This window comes from Quercus lobata, chromosome 1, assembly GCF_001633185.2.
Source record: "Quercus lobata isolate SW786 chromosome 1, ValleyOak3.0 Primary Assembly, whole genome shotgun sequence".
Taxonomy (NCBI): Eukaryota; Viridiplantae; Streptophyta; class Magnoliopsida; order Fagales; family Fagaceae; genus Quercus; species Quercus lobata.
In genome coordinates, this window is record NC_044904.1 from 22,507,010 (window position 1) to 22,522,828 (window position 15,819).

At 44.0% G+C, this 15,819-nt stretch overlaps 1 pseudogene; it reads right to left on the minus strand.

Moving 5' to 3' along the window:
- Window positions 1-748: 748 nt before the first annotated feature.
- On the minus strand, window positions 749-13,867 carry LOC115987516 (annotated as a pseudogene).
- Window positions 13,868-15,819: the final 1,952 nt, after the last annotated feature.

Here is a 15,819-nt window from a genome sequence, read left to right on the forward strand (position 1 = left end):
CAGTTTGTAGAGGCAAAATGTATATATCAAAATGATTTGTATATCAATGAGGCGGTGATTAATTCTAATAATCTAATTAATCAGCCATATTTAGTGCAAAGATGACAAAGGAAAAGAAAATCCTTATCAACCAAGTTTGGATAGAGTATCATAGGATCCAAGGCATTATTCCAAGTGTACTAATCACATGAGTGGTGCGTAATCAGGACGTTATCCAGGACCAACTGGCTCATATGCCCATTTTTCTGCAAATTTTAGAGGCAAGTTGAGCTGGTATCTTTAATTACAGGTGATTTCACTCTTATCAAAGGCTATATTCATATGTAATGTTGCATGAAATCCAAGTTATTTTCTCCTAGAAAAGTTGTCTCTTGTTGGTGACTTCTTAAGAATAAATTTGAACGCACGCTTGCATGCGTGCGCACACTCATTTTTATATATCTTGAATTGCAAGCATGAAATGTATAGAGATACTATATCATAGGATGCTATTGTGCGGTGAAACCAGAAAGATCGATATACATACACACACATATATATATATATATATATATATTATCAAGTTTGATCCATATTGTATTTCCCATAAACATTAATTGAAAACAAAGATATGATCCACAAGACATGGATCAAACTTGATAATATTACACTATTATCCAGCTGACCAGGGACCAATTACACTAGAGTGGCGTGCCGCCTATGGTCTTTCTTTAGCCCACGCTAGCTAACTAGTTAGTTCCATACCTAGCTAAGCCATGGACCAAGTAATTCCCACATTAACCAGATTTTTATTCAAACCCAAGCCATCCCAAACAGCAGTACTAGACCCATCAACAATATTATTCTTGCATGGTGGTTGGCCTGCATGCTCAGCATCACACCCATTCAGAGTCACACTCATCCACCACCTTAGCCGTCACACTCTTCCCATTGCTAGCCGTAATCCTTATCATCTCTCCACACCGCGACCCATGGCCATACCACCCAGTCAATAAGGCCACCACTTGTTTTGAGATACTATGGTACTTTTCGTCACACTTTGATGGGCCACCACCGTCTCTGCCTTCGCTAAAATCGTTGAGTGTGGGACAGGCAGGGCCACCCCAACACAATTTGGAATCTAGGGTAAAAATTTTATGTGGGGGCCTTTTATATTCAAACATTAATTAAATAAAATTATTTAACAATAATTAATTTAAGACTAATTTGATGTATTAAATATAGAAATTGATGAGTAATCCTAACTAAACTAAGGCAAATTTCATTTTAGGATTAAATATCATAGTTGGAGCATAAATTTAAACAAAAAAGAACCTTAAAAAAAAAAAATTGTTTGGTTTAAGAACTTATACTCATTTTTCATTTTCAGTATCCTAAAAGTTATATTTGAATACAAGGAATGAAAACACATATTCAGCATTTTTATTTTCATAGAAAATGAATATAGTGGCAATTCCATGAATTTTGTGAAAATGCAAAGGCCCCACTTGATTGATGTGAGTGTGTGTAAGTGAAAAAAGTAACTTAAAAAAAAAAAAAATAGAAAACAATGCTAAACCATGTATGATGAATTTATACCCAAAATTATGCATTCAAAATAACTTACCAAACACCATCAAATGTAAAAATGGGTCTTTTATATATATATATATATATATATATATATTCAATTACAGAATTTGAATATAGAAAGAAAATAGAAAATGAAAAGTGAATACATCACTTTTTGAACCAAACAAGGCCTTACTTTAACTTAGATATATGACTATGCAATAGTTATTGTAGTTGCACGATTTTCCTGGCCCAAAGCGCAACCCACAATAAATATTTGTAGAGGATGGGTCAAAGAACTTAGTCTCAGTGAGTCTATTCGGTCTGATACATGGACAGCATTGTTGCAGAAAACAAAAAACACAAGAATAGATCTCTCACGTATAATTCTATTTCTTTAGTTCCTCATACAGTATTTTTCGTCCCCTTCTTTGAGGGACTCCACTACATTATATAGTTCCCCTCTTCTCATCTCAACCTTACACTTGTTGATCATCTAAGCATCTACTTGAGTGCCTGTCCCATCAGACGCCCTCATCTCTTCCCATGTGAGTTGCAGAGGCCAATGCGGTACTGTTCAGGGGTCATTTCCTCATTAATGCGGCCAAGAGGGTGGTTGGGGCGCAATTAATGTGGTGGTAGCTTTCCATGGGATATTTTGGATTTTATTCATTTTATATGTTGGGAGGGTGAACTGAGTTGGCTGGGGAGAGTTCCTCGTCTGGACTTCGTGACGTCCGAGGAGGAGTTACTCCTCGGAAAGGTTACCTCGTTGTTATTGGGATTGAATAGTGCTTCATATGTGGTTTCTCTTCGGACAGGACGCTCCTCGGACGGGCCTGAATTTGGAATAGCCCATTATTTCTAGGCCGGGCCCCACAATAGCCCCTCAAAACTCTGGTTTCTATCTCTTTCTGAGGAGAAGAAACGGGGTTTTGATGTTTGGGAGAGGATGGAAATAAGGAGAGCGTGTGGCGCGCGTGTGGACCGTTACTTTTGACGTGCTACAATTTACGAGGCGCGGCCATTAACTTCCAGAGGCGTTATGTTCCCTCATCCAATGGTGTGGCGTAGATCGAACGGCTATCATTTTTTCTCGTATTTTTAGGCAGGAGTGATCTTTTCTCTCTCCTCCTAACTATATAAGACGTCATAGGGGTTCAGTTTCTTCTTTCTATCTGCATTTCACAAACCTCAAAGGCTTCTAGAGAACTCCATCGAACCCCAGAGATATACGAACACTTGCGCCCGTTACGCCACCGTAGCCGTTTTTGTGAAGCGTTTCGTCCACGAGAGATTCCCAGGCGTCTTCATTGAACGTTTTGTGAAGGTACCAGTACGTTTCGTTCATCTCGCTGTTTCAATTCCCTCCTCGGACTCTACTTTTATTCTCAGTCTTCACTTTTGTTTCCCCGGTTCAGTCCAGATGGGTAGATTTGAGAAATTAGTAAAAACCCCAGCCGCTATGGAGGCCTTTAGGGCTAAATACCACATTCCCCCAGGGGTTGGGCTGCGGTACTGTCCTCTTGAAGGAGTATTGACAGATAGAGGTGAGGGCGAAGTCGTTATCCCCATGATTGCTTTCATAGAGGGAGGGATGACACTTCCCATGCGTAGGATCACAAGAGAATACTTGTTCAACCATAGGTTGACGCCGTACTAGTGTGCCCCGAATATGTTCAAGATACTAGGCTGTGTAGATGTCTTAGACGAGCGGATGAATCTAGGCCTTACTTGGCATGATGTGGCTTATCTGTACGAATGTCACCGCCTCGGGGATGAGGGGTATTATCTTAAATCCCGGAACGAGGACGTTAGGTTGATCTCTTGTCTCCCAATATCCAATAAGACCGTGAAGAATGACTTCCTGATTGCTTTTGGGGAGTGGTTCGACGGTGTTCATTGTCCAACTCGGGCAGGAAACCCAGGTGCGGCGTTTTTAGGATCGATCCTTTTTTGGGAAAGGATTTAGTATTGAGGGTTTATTTTTCTTGCTTTCTTTGTAATTGGAAAATTTTGTGAACTAACCCCACTTTCCTTGATTGCTTGCAGATAAAGTTCACGTCGCTCCTCGGCTAAACTTTGTGAACGTGCTAGCGTTGAACTACCTTCTTAGGTCGGAGATTTACGTTTCCGAGGACGGACAGTTGCGTGCGGCCCATCTGGTTCTGGGCTATCAACCCCTGAGCAACTCTTTCCAGGCTATCGGTCACGCTATAAGGGCGGGCAGTCCGAGGTTGGCTAGGATTGACGTGTCCAGGGACGGGTTCCTAGCTGAACACGATCTGCCACCAGTTGTGTTGCCCGATGTTAGAAATCCCTATTTAGCAGAGCAGCTACCTCCGCCAAACGAGCCTGGTGTTGCCGTTCAGGTTGAAGAGGAGGCCGAATCATCTCGTCTTTCCCTCGAAGAAGAGATAGACGAGTTTTATTTTGAGGAGGAAGTTCAGCAAGCCCCTTTGGTGGGACTTTCCGATCCTGAAGGAGAGCGGGACCGACATTCTGCAGTTGGCGTTCCTTTCATCGTTATCTGCTCGGACGATACTTCAGACGAAGAGACACAGTCTATGGCAGGAAAGGGAAAATCTTTGAAGGAGCTGATGGCCTTCCGAGGGAAAGGTCAGTCATCGAAGGGACCACCTCCATCACAAGTCAAAACCCTTCCTCCTGTGGCCCCTCAGGGCATTTCGGAACTTGGCCTTAAGGCTAATCCGGACCTGAAGAAGAAGAGGCCGGTTGACACCCCTGAGGAGGGTGAGGTGGTTGCGCAGCCGACCAAGCAGCAAAAGACTACTCGGGCACCAAGGAGCGGAAGGGGCAACTCCTCGGAGAGTCGGGATGAGGAGAGCCTTGCGGAGGTACGTGCTACCCCGCGTGTATGGAGCCCCAAGTTGGAGCTGGATGGGGTGGCCATCCCTTACAACGCTTCGGTCCGAGAGTACAACCGAGGCCGAGCAGGGTACGTGGCCGAGGCCTTAGAGCAACCCCTACTCCTTCCTCGGGATATGGAGGCTTATAGGCGATTCTCTCAGCCCGAGATCTTCCTATCCCTTAAAAGGGATCTCGCGATGGTAAGTAATCCTTCTATTGTTTCATTAATTTATTTAACCTTGTTACAGATTTTTTTTTTTTTTTTAAAGCACTCTCGTTTCGCCCGTAGATTACTCAGCAGGTATTCGTGGCTGAGGAATTCTGCCGAGGTAGCCGTAATCGGGCTGAGGCCGAGACCCAGGCTCGGACGGAGATGGAGAAAACCTTGGGATCCCTCCAGCACGATCATCTTAAACTTACGGAGGAGTTCAAGGAGTCGGAGAAACAGCGCAAAAGTGCAGAGGCTGGTTTGAAGAGTGCCGAGACTCAGGCGAAGGACCAGCGTAAAGAGCTGTACTCGACACAGATTAACCTCGCCACCGAGAGGCAGGCAGTGCAAGATCTCAGGACTGCTCTGCAAAAAGTCGAGGATGAGCTACGGTTAGTCAAAGAGGAGGCCCAGCTGATCCGAGAGTCTACAGAGGCTGAGAAGAATGCTGCTCGCTAGCTCGAGGCCGAAGAGACGGAGGCCAGGCTATCCGAGGAGATCCCCGAGGTGTGCAGGGATTACTGCAGTATTTCATGGGCTCATGCTCTTGACGCTGCAGGGGTTCCTGCGGATTCGGCACTAAGACTGCCCGAGAACATCTTCTATCCTCCGGAGATCCGAGAGAAGTCTGATGACGCCCAAGTGGCTTTAGAGCAGGACCTGGCGGTGCCTGATGCTGTTCTTATGCCCGATATGGCGAAGGATCCCGTTGCAGATTCTACCGTCGAGGTCCCTCCTCCTCAGCCCGAGCAGAAAGAAGATCCTTCTGCTAAGGCTTAGCCCTCTAGGCCTTTGATCTTTGTATTCTTTCCCTTTTTTTTTTTTTAACTGAGAGTCGTCCTATTTTTCCATTCTTTTGTAAGGACCTCTCTTTCTAATGTACTCGGAATATTAATATAAAATGTTCGTTTTTGCTTACTATGGATGCATGTCAGTAGCGCTCTTCTTTAAACATTTGCAACGATGTAGATACAGGTAATCGGTCAAAATAAGATGGGTTTTTGGGCTGCGCATTTGAGGTTTGCGATGGTGCCAGACTGCGCGCATGCATTAAGATGATTTCCTTTAAGTAATAATCTCCCAATCTCTCATAAGTAATAATTTCCCCTAAGTCTGTGGTTCGAAGAGCCGTGCAGGACTTAGGTTCTGTTTAAAACTATGAATAGTTGCCTTAAGTGATAATTTCCCCTAAGTCTGTGGTCCGAGGAGCCATGCAGGACTTAGGTTCTGTTTAAAACTTATAAAAATTGTCATGAGTAATAATTTCCCCCAAGTCTGTGGTCCGAGGAGCCATGCAGGACTTGGGTTCTGTTTAGAACTATGAATAGTTGCCTTAAGTATTAATTTCCCCTTAGTCTGTGGTCCGTGGAGCCATGCAGGACTAGGTTCTGTTTAAAACTTATAAAAATTGTCATGTAGCCCAGCAAGCAGCGGATAATCATGAAAGAAAACGTATGCTAAGCCATCCTCATTAATAATAATATCTTCTGAGGTTATTTACATTTCATGGTCGAGGTATAGCTTTTTCATCTAAATCTTCTAGGTAGTAGGCGCCTATTCCGGCCACGGATGTGACACGGTATGGTCCCTCCCAATTGGGCCCCAACTTGCCCCAAGAGGGGTTCTTTGCACTGCCAAGAATCTTCCTCATCACGAGATCACCTGGTCCTAGGGGCCGTGGTTTGACGTTAGCATCATACCCTTGTCTCAGCTTCTGGTGATAATAGGCCATGTGAATCATCGCTTTTTCCCTTCTTTCTTCGGCTAGGTCCAGACTCCGTTCCAATAACTCGTCGTTATCGTTTGGGGTAAACGATCTAGACCTTAGTGTGGGAAAGTTGTTCTCAATCGGGAGCACGGCCTCAGCCCCGTAAGTCATCGAGAAGGGGGTCTCACCGGTCGATCGTCGCGGCGTTGTCCGATAAGTCCATAAGACGTGGGGGAGTTCTTCCACCCATCTCCCCTTTGCCTCGTCCAGTCTCTTCTTCAGTCCGTTCACTATGACCTTGTTCACAGCTTCGACCTGCCCATTTCCCTGAGGGTAGGCGGGGGTGGAATATCGGTTGATGATTCCAAACTCGCGGCAATACTCCCTAAAGTTTTTACTGTCGAACTGCAGACCATTGTCGGAAATGAGTGTACGCGGAGTCCCGAAGCGGGTGATGATATTCTTCCAGATGAATTTTTGGGCGTCCATATCCCAAATGTTGGCCAATGGTTCAGCCTCCACCCATTTAGTGAAGTAATCCGTTCCGACTATTATATATCGCTTGTTCCCCGCGGCCTTGGGGAAGGGTCCAACTAGATCAAGGCCCCATTGTGCGAACGGCCATGGACTCGAGAGGGGGTTGAGAACTCCTCCGGGTTGGTGGATATTCGGGGCAAATCTTTGGCAATGATCGCACTTCTTAGCGTATTCTTGGGCCTCTCTCTACATGTTCGGCCACCAATACCCTTGGGTAAATGCCCTGTGCGCCAGCGATCTCCCTCCGGTATGACTTCCACAAATCCCCTCGTGTAACTCCTCAAGTAGAGATTCAGATTCTTCTGGGTGCACGCAGAGTAGGTACGGTCCAGAGTAGGAGCGCCGATATAGTTTGTGGTCCTCTGACAGCCAAAACCGAGGAGCATTCCTTCATATCTTCTCGGCTTCCAATTTTTCTTCCGGCAAGACGTCGTTTTGAAGGAAGTTCTTTATGGGATCCATCCAGTTGTGACTCTTTCTGTTCTGATGGACTCTGGCAGGGCCTCTGCTGATGGGACTTGCCTGGGCTAGATCTTCAACCAGGATCACTCGCGGCAGATTATGTGCCGAGGACGTGGCGAGAGTGGCTAGCGAGTCCGCATGGGTGTTGACACTCCTGGAAATGTGTGTCAGATTGAAGGACTCAAAATTCGTCTGCAGCCGCTTGACTTGTCCCAGATACTCTTGCATCCTAGTATCTCAGGCTTCCAGCTCACCCATCACCTGTCCGACTACCAGTCTGAAGTCCGAGAACGCTTCTATTATTCTTCCGCCCAACCTTTGAACCATCGTCATCCCTTGAAGTAAGGCTTCGTACTCGGCTTCATTGTTCGTAGCCGAGAATCCGAGTCTTAATGATTTTTCAATGGCAGCACCGTCCGGGGATATTAAAACTATCCCAACTCCTGACCCTCTCTGGTTGGCTGCGCCATCTACGTAGACCTTCTAATGCGTGTTCCTCCCTGTTGAAATCGCACCAACCGACTTTCCGTCCATGTCCCTCTTCTCGGTTATTGTTTCTATGGAGGGCTCAGCAAACTCCGCTACCAAGTCTGCGAGGACCTGTCCTTTGATGGAGGATCTGGGCATATATTTTATATCAAAGGCTCCCAAGAGCGCACTCCACATGGCGATCCTTCCTGTATAGTCAGCGCTTCGAAGCACTGCTCGGAGTGGAAGCTGAGTCAGAACGATGACCGTGTGCGCCTGAAAGTAATGAGGAAGTTTTCGGGTTGCATGCACTATTGCCAGAATTGCCTTTTCTAAAGGTAGGTATCGCACCTCGGCCTCATGTAGTGATTTGCTCACATAGTACACCGGTCGCTGCACCCCATTATCATCCCGTATCAGTACCAGGCTTACAGCGTGGGGAGCTACGGCGATGTAGGCAAACAGCACCTCATCTGCCTCAGGGCTGGACATGATGGGTGGTCGGGACAGGTAGTCTTTAAGTTGCTGGAAAGCCTGAATGCAATCCTCCGACCATGCGAACTCTTTCCACTTGTTTATCAGGAGGTAGAAAGGCCGACATCGATCCGCCGATCTCGATATGAACCGGTTCAACGCCGCAATCATACCAGTGAGCTTCTGTACTTCCTTCGGATTCCGAGGAGCCTGTAGGCTGTTAATGGCTTTGATTTGATCGGGACTTACTTCTATTCCCCTGTGGGTGACCATATACCCTAGGAATTTTCCAGACCTGACCCCGAATGAACATTTGGAGACATTCAGCCGCAACCGGTGCTCCCTTAATATAGTGAAGATTGTTTCGAGGTCCTTCACGTGCTCGGACACCCTTCTACTCTTGACAACCATATCGTCTATATAAACCTCAATGATCTTGCCCAGTTGTGGTTCAAACATCCGAGTCATCATCCTTTGGTAGGTTGAGCCTACGTTCTTTAGCCCAAACGACATCACCTTATAATGATAATTTCCGATGGGCGTCATGAAAGCCGTTTTCTCTTGGTCCTCTAGCGCAAGGGGTATCTGATGATAGCCTTGGAAGGCGTCCAGGAAGCTCATTCGAGGGTGCCCCACGGTTGCATCCACCAATCGATCAATTCGGGGTAGGGGGAATGGGTCCTTTGGGCACGCCTTGTTTAGGTCCGTGAAGTCTACGCAGACCCTCCATTTCCCTGTCTTCTTCTTTACCACCACAGTGTTTGCCAACCACTCTGGGTAAAAGACCTCTTTGATAGCCCCCGCTTTTTTTAGCTTTGCCACTTCGTCTTTTACGGCACTAGCATGTTCCTTTGAAGGGCGTCGGGGTGGCTGCTTCTTCGGAGTGGAAGAGGGGTTGACGTTCAGGTGGTGACAAATAAGGCTAGGATCGACGCCCGGGGCGTCGTAGGCGTCCCATGCGAACACGTCGACATTTTCTCTAAGAAATCTAACCAGTTCCTCCTTTTCTTGAGAGGGCAATTCAGAGCCGACCACGAAGAACTTCTCCGGGTCGTCGTTGACAGCGATTTTATCTAAACTTTCACACCCTATCTCCTCGGCCAGTCCGTCGTCTCGCTCTGCCGAGGCGGCTGATTGCTATAAACTTTCAGGGGCCGAGGACTCGGCATGGGGCCGATGTAAGACGGTGGCCACCATACACTGCCTGGATACGGCCTGATCTCCTCGGATCTCTTCTACTTGTCCTTTGGATGGGTATTTCACCTTCTGATGAAGTGTGGAGGTTACGGCTTCCAGGGCGTGGATCCATGGCCTAGCGACTATCGCAGTGTAGGGTGAGTAAGCGTCGACGACGATAAAATTCACCTCCACTACCTCCGCCCCAGTCTGTACGGGTAGTCGGATTTGTCCTTTTGGCGTAACCATTCTTCCCCCGAAGCTGAGAAGGGGGGAGTCATAAACTGCCAAATCTTCTGGCTTCAGGTTCAGCCCTTTGTATAGATCAGGGTACATTATCTCTACTGCACTTCCCGAATCCACCAACACCCTTTTCACGTCAAAGCCCCCAATCCTCAGAGTGACCACCAAGGCATCATCATGAGGTTGAATAGTTCCTCTCTTATCCTCATCCGAGAACCCCAGTATCAAAGAGCTTCCCTTTTTTGACCTTTTGTGTTCCCTTTGCCTGCTCCCGGAGGGGAGCCGATCAACAGCTAACACCCTGGGGATGGGTGGTCCCGTTCTTCCTGGTGCAGCAAGGATGACATGTATCGTCCCGGTGGGTGGTCTTAAGGTCACGTCCTTTCGAGGTTCTTGTGTTGCTTGGCTGGTGTGGCCACTCGCCGGGTGGAGCAGGTGACGTAACTTTCCTTCTCGGACCAACTGATCCAGATGATTCCACAGATTCCTGCAGTCCTCAGTAGTGTGCCCATGGTCTTGATGATAGTGGCAGTACAGGTTCTGGTTACGTTTGGAAGGGTCTCCAGCCATCTTTCCCGGCCACCTGAAATAGGGCTCATCTCTTACTTTCTCCAGTACCTGTTGTACAGGCTCTCTGAATATGGCATTCACTGTTTGCGGGTTACTCTGCCCAGCCTGTCGCGAAAAATCTCTCCTCGGCTGACCAGGGTTGTGCCGTTCCGACCTGAAATCATTTGCTTTGGGGTGGATAACCTTCTCCTTCCCCCTCCCTTGCAGCTGATCTTCCTCCACTCTTTTGTACTTGTCTATCCTATCCCTCAACTGATCAACGTTGGCAACCGGTTTACCAGTGAGGGATTTCCTTAAGCCATGGTCGGTGGGGAGGCCGCTTTTGAATGTGCTGATAGCGACAGCATCGTGGTTATCATCCAGGTCATTATATACTTCCCAGTATCTATCGGAATATGCTTTCAGAGTCTCTCCCTCGTGCATGGACAAGGACAATAGCGAACCGAGGGGCCTGGGGACTCTGGTGTTGGTGATAAAGCGAGAGCAGAAATCCCGAGTGAGCTGCTTGTAAGAGCTTACGGAATTTGTCTTCAGGCCGTTGAACCACCTCATTGCCATTGATCCCAAGCTGGACGGGAAGATTTTACACATAAGGGCCTCATTTTGCGAGTAGATCGCCATCTTTTGGTTAAATTGACTCACATGCTCTACCGGGTCTGATCGACCGCTATAGATGGCGAATGCTGGTTGGTTTAACCGTCGAGGCAGCTCAGCCCCTTCAATTCTATACGTGAAGGGGGACCTTGAAACCTGATCCAACTCCTTCTTCATGGCGTCGTTTCCCGAACCCTTGCTAGATGTGCTCTCATACTTCCGCACAGGGCGTGGTTCCTTTTCGTAGGTAAAGGTTTCACTTGGGGGGGTCCTTGACCTCTGTCTGTAACTTGCATCCTCCGCATTAGAAGACTCGCCTGAGTCAGAGGGAGATCGTCTTCGCCGCACGCGCCGTAACTCCCTTTTTAGGTCATCTATCTCTCGCTGCATGGCCTGGTGACTATTTCGCCTCTGAGACACATGACTTCCTATCTGAGTGTGACTCTGGCTGGTCCGGGTAGTATGCATACTTCCCTCATGATTTCCCTTGGGGCCTGGGTTGACGGGGTTATTTTGCCTCTGGGACTCGACGGGTTGTGTCCGTTGGGAATTAGCCTGGTGAAGATCCTCCTGGTGCGGAGCCAGTTCTGCCATGCTCGACCGTTGCACTAGCTGATGCTTTAGTTCTTCCCACAGACGGCGCCAATTGTAGTTGCACGATTTTCCTAGCCCAAACTCTATTGATCAGGCCCTGGCCCAAAGCGCAACCCACAATAAATATTTGTAGAGGATGGGTCAAAGAACTTAGTCTCAGTGAGTCTATTCGGTCTGATACATGGACAACATTGTTGCAGAAAACAAAAAACACAAGAATGGATCTCTCACGTATAATTCTATTTCTTTAGTTCCTCATACAGTATTTTTCGTCCCCTTCTTTGAGGGACTCCACTACATTATATAGTTCCCTTCTTCTCATCTCAACCTTACACTTGTTGATCATCTAAGCATCTACTTGAGTGCCTGTCCCATCAGACGCCCTCATCTCTCCCCATGTGAGTTGTAGAGGCCAAGGCGGTACTGTTTAGGGGTCATTTCCTCATTAATGCGGCCAAGAGGGTGGTTGGGGCGCAATTAATGTGGTGGTAGCTCTCCATGGGATATTTTGGATTTTATTCATTTTATATGTTGGGAGGGTGAACTGAGTTGGCTGGGGAGAGTTCCTCGTCTGGACTTCGTGACGTCCGAGGAGGAGTTACTCCTCGGAAAGGTTACCTCGTTGTTATTGGGATTGAATAGTGCTTCATATGTGGTTTCTCTTCGGACAGGACGCTCCTCGGACGGGCCTGAATTTGGAATAGCCCATTATTTCTGGGCCGGGCCCCACAGTTATGTAAAGTTGTAATCTAAGTTTGAGTTTTATATCTTATTTCTATGAGGAAGAGATAGCTAGGTAGATATTATTTGGTGTGTAGATTTGTAGGAAATTAGTTTACAAAACTTAACATCTCAAACTATTAGGGGATATTAGTTAGCATCGATGATCTAACACATTTACAACATTTTTTTTTTTTTTGAAACATTTTAGGGTTTCAATTTGGTTAAATTTCTATTGGTCTCTTTTTTTGGAAGGCTTGTTAGAAATGAAAAAGAAAAATACTAAAGATATTACAAAATGTTCACAAAATAATGTGATAATAACTGTGATTAATAAACTTCAACAACCTAATTAATGAGTGTTTGATTTGTTTTTTTTATGTGATTGGTGACACGTCAGTTTGTAAACCTATAGTAAAATTTATGGTATTCTTATGAAATTTATTTTAAACAATAACCTATTCATGGCTACTTATAATATTTTTATAAAATTTTGGGTCTTTTACAATTGAGGATGGGGTCTTTTTTTTTCTAAGGAAATTTTGTTGTTGTTGTTGGGAGTTGCCTAGGCCTTGGCCCGACCCTGGAGACGGGCTTGTGTGGAGGATGTCAATTAGGGGCGGCCCAACAAATTTGAAGGCCTAAGACGATATATTAAAATATGGCATTTTAGTTATCACTTAAATAAATATTTTTTTTTAGAATGCACTTAAATAATATTTAACTAGTGTTTAATATCATAATTTTTTTATAACAAAACTTCATTCTTTTCATTTTGTAATATGCTCTTTTTTTTTGGAAAAAATGCTAAAACTATATGAAATTTTACTAAAAAACCTTACAAATGATGTAGTAATGAATGTGATTAGTGATACTTCAAGAAGAAAATAAACAAGTATTTGAATAAATGATGTTAAGGATATTATAAATTTTACAACATGAGGCTTATAAAGATGTATCAACAATCACAAAAAGTAATTCGAAAATGCATTTAATAGGTTACTGACATTCACATATTATATTAATTGTCATATCAATTTGTAAAGGTTTTCAAGTAAATTAATACTAATATCTTTAGCATTTTTCTATTTGAATTATTTCTTGCGATTAGTACACATATACTTGTAAGACCCATGTATTTAAAGTTGTATTATTTCTAGTATTACTCAATTCTTTGGGACTTCTTAAAAGTAAAGGAAAAATGTAAAACTAATTTTTTTTTTCTCTATATCTCCAAAAAAACCCTTTAAAATATATATATATATATATATATTTATATATATATATATATATATATAAACTTTTGCCCCAAAATTTGGGAGTCTTTCTCTAGTAGGAGGCCCTAGGCGGTGGCCTAAGTGGCCTAGGCCTAAGGTTGGCCCTGACATCAATGGGGGTGAGCACCTGTTCTGAGGGTATGAGTTGCCTCTACACGTAAGGGTACCAGAGGACTTGCAATTTTGGCTTGGAGATGGTGAAGAGCCACCTCCACCTCCACCTACAGAGCATACATGGGTGTTGACATCAGGGTCATTGTTGCACTTGCCGTTGATGCAAATCAGCTGGCCTCTACAATTGTTAAGAGTTTTGCATGGACCATCACAGAAGGATGTGGCACGTGCAGGGAGAGGGAGGGAGACAATGTTGAAGATTAGGAAAAGAGGAACCAACAACAATACTATGTTTGCCATTGGAGAGAAATATGTAATTGGACTAGAAGTTGTGTGGGGAAGAAATAGGTTTCCAATGTACTTTTTTTTTTTTTTTTTAGAATCATTCCAATGTACTTATATATATAGGCAGCGCAAATAGAAATCTTTCTATTCCACTTTGGGTCACCTTAACCTTATACTCCACAAATCACAACTCTCTCAACTATTTTCTATAAAAAATTTTAATTTTGGGTATTTTATAATTAAGAAAACAAAAAATATATATTGTAAGCTGTGTTTGGTAGTCATTAGAGTTGTTATAAATGTTATTATATATAATTTGATAGTTACGACAATAGGGAGGAAATTTTGAATCTTAAACATTTTCATTAGAAACACAAAAAGTACAAGTTAATCTACAAAACTCTTGATCAACTTGAAAATTAATATGTTTAATTCAAGTTGATCTACAATCTAAAACAAAATATACAAGCCCAAACAAAATTAGCCCAACAACAAAAATTACCAATAATAGCTTAAAAATAATTAAGCTTAATCAATCAATTTTACCTAAAACAAACAACTCAGACTTTTAAAAAATTTCAAACAAAATAATCTTTTCATTACCCAGTAGCAAATGTACACATAAAAAAACACAAATAATTAATAAATAATTTTTTTTTTAAAAAAAAAACCCCTTATCGGTTAAGCAATAGAGCTAGAAGCTAGAGACCAATAGCAAAGTTGCTACCCCTAACTTCAAGTTCTAGCTCTATCCCTACTTAGTGCCCAACTTCTCCCTCTCACCCAATGCCTTTCTTCTCTCTGTTTCTATCGCCATGAACCTGAGCCAAAGCTTCAAGACCATCTCTTCTTCATGGCTTCATCACTCTATCTCCTCTATGTTCTCATCTCCATCGATCCATTATTAGGTGTGGTGGCAGTCGTCATTTGTGGTGCTAGATTGGGTTTTGTTGTCACTGCCGCCGTTGGTATGGGTTTGTGTGAGTGAGATCTCTGGATTGTGGGTTTTGTCTTTGCTATCATTTTCATTGTGGGTTTGTTGGGGTTGAGGCAATGGTTGTTTGGTGGTTGTGCATCGTGCATGGTGGTGGTTGTGTGGATTTTAATGGGTTTGCAGTGGGTTGTTGAAGGTGGTGGTTGTGCTTGTGACTTTTTGTGTGTGTGTGTGTGTGTGTGTGTGTGTTGTAGGTTGTGGTTGCCACAATGGTGGCTGTGGCTAGTTTTGGGTGACTGATTGCTATGGGTTTTTGTGGTGGCTTTTTTTTATATATTATTTTAATGGGTTGTTTATATTATTTTAATATGATGTATGTAAAAATAGAAGATTTGGTGTAAAGTGTATTATAAAGTAAAGTGTTAGAGTATTCTCATCAAGAGTTTTAAAATTTTTAGCATTTAACAACTCAAAAACTTACTTTATCTCTTTTAACACTTCACTTTACAATATACCCAATATCAAAACTTCTAATTTTTTTACCACATTATTTAAACATTCTTTCTTTATTATTTTTTTATAATTTTTTTTATTCTTCCTCTCTGTCTCTCTCTCTCTTCTTAACCCAACAATCTTGCTAGCCACCACCACTGGTATAACAAAACCCAACAGCCACCACACCCAATTGCCAACAGCCACCTCACCCAACAGCCAATAACCACCACACTACCAATAGCTTCCATGCCCAAAACTCAAAAACTACAAACAACCACCAAAAACCCATCACCCACAAACCCAACCACAAACCACCACAACACAGCCCCATAGCCACCATCACTGGTGGCACCCACAACCTCTGCAAATCAGGACCCCCACCACCCAAAACCAAATTAAAAACTCAACAAACCAACATCAAATCCACCAATCAAACAAATCCAATACCACCACAAATCACAAACCCACATTAGAAATCACAGACCCAAAATCAGAAAGAGCATATTTTTTGAAATTTCTCACCTAAAATCAAATCACC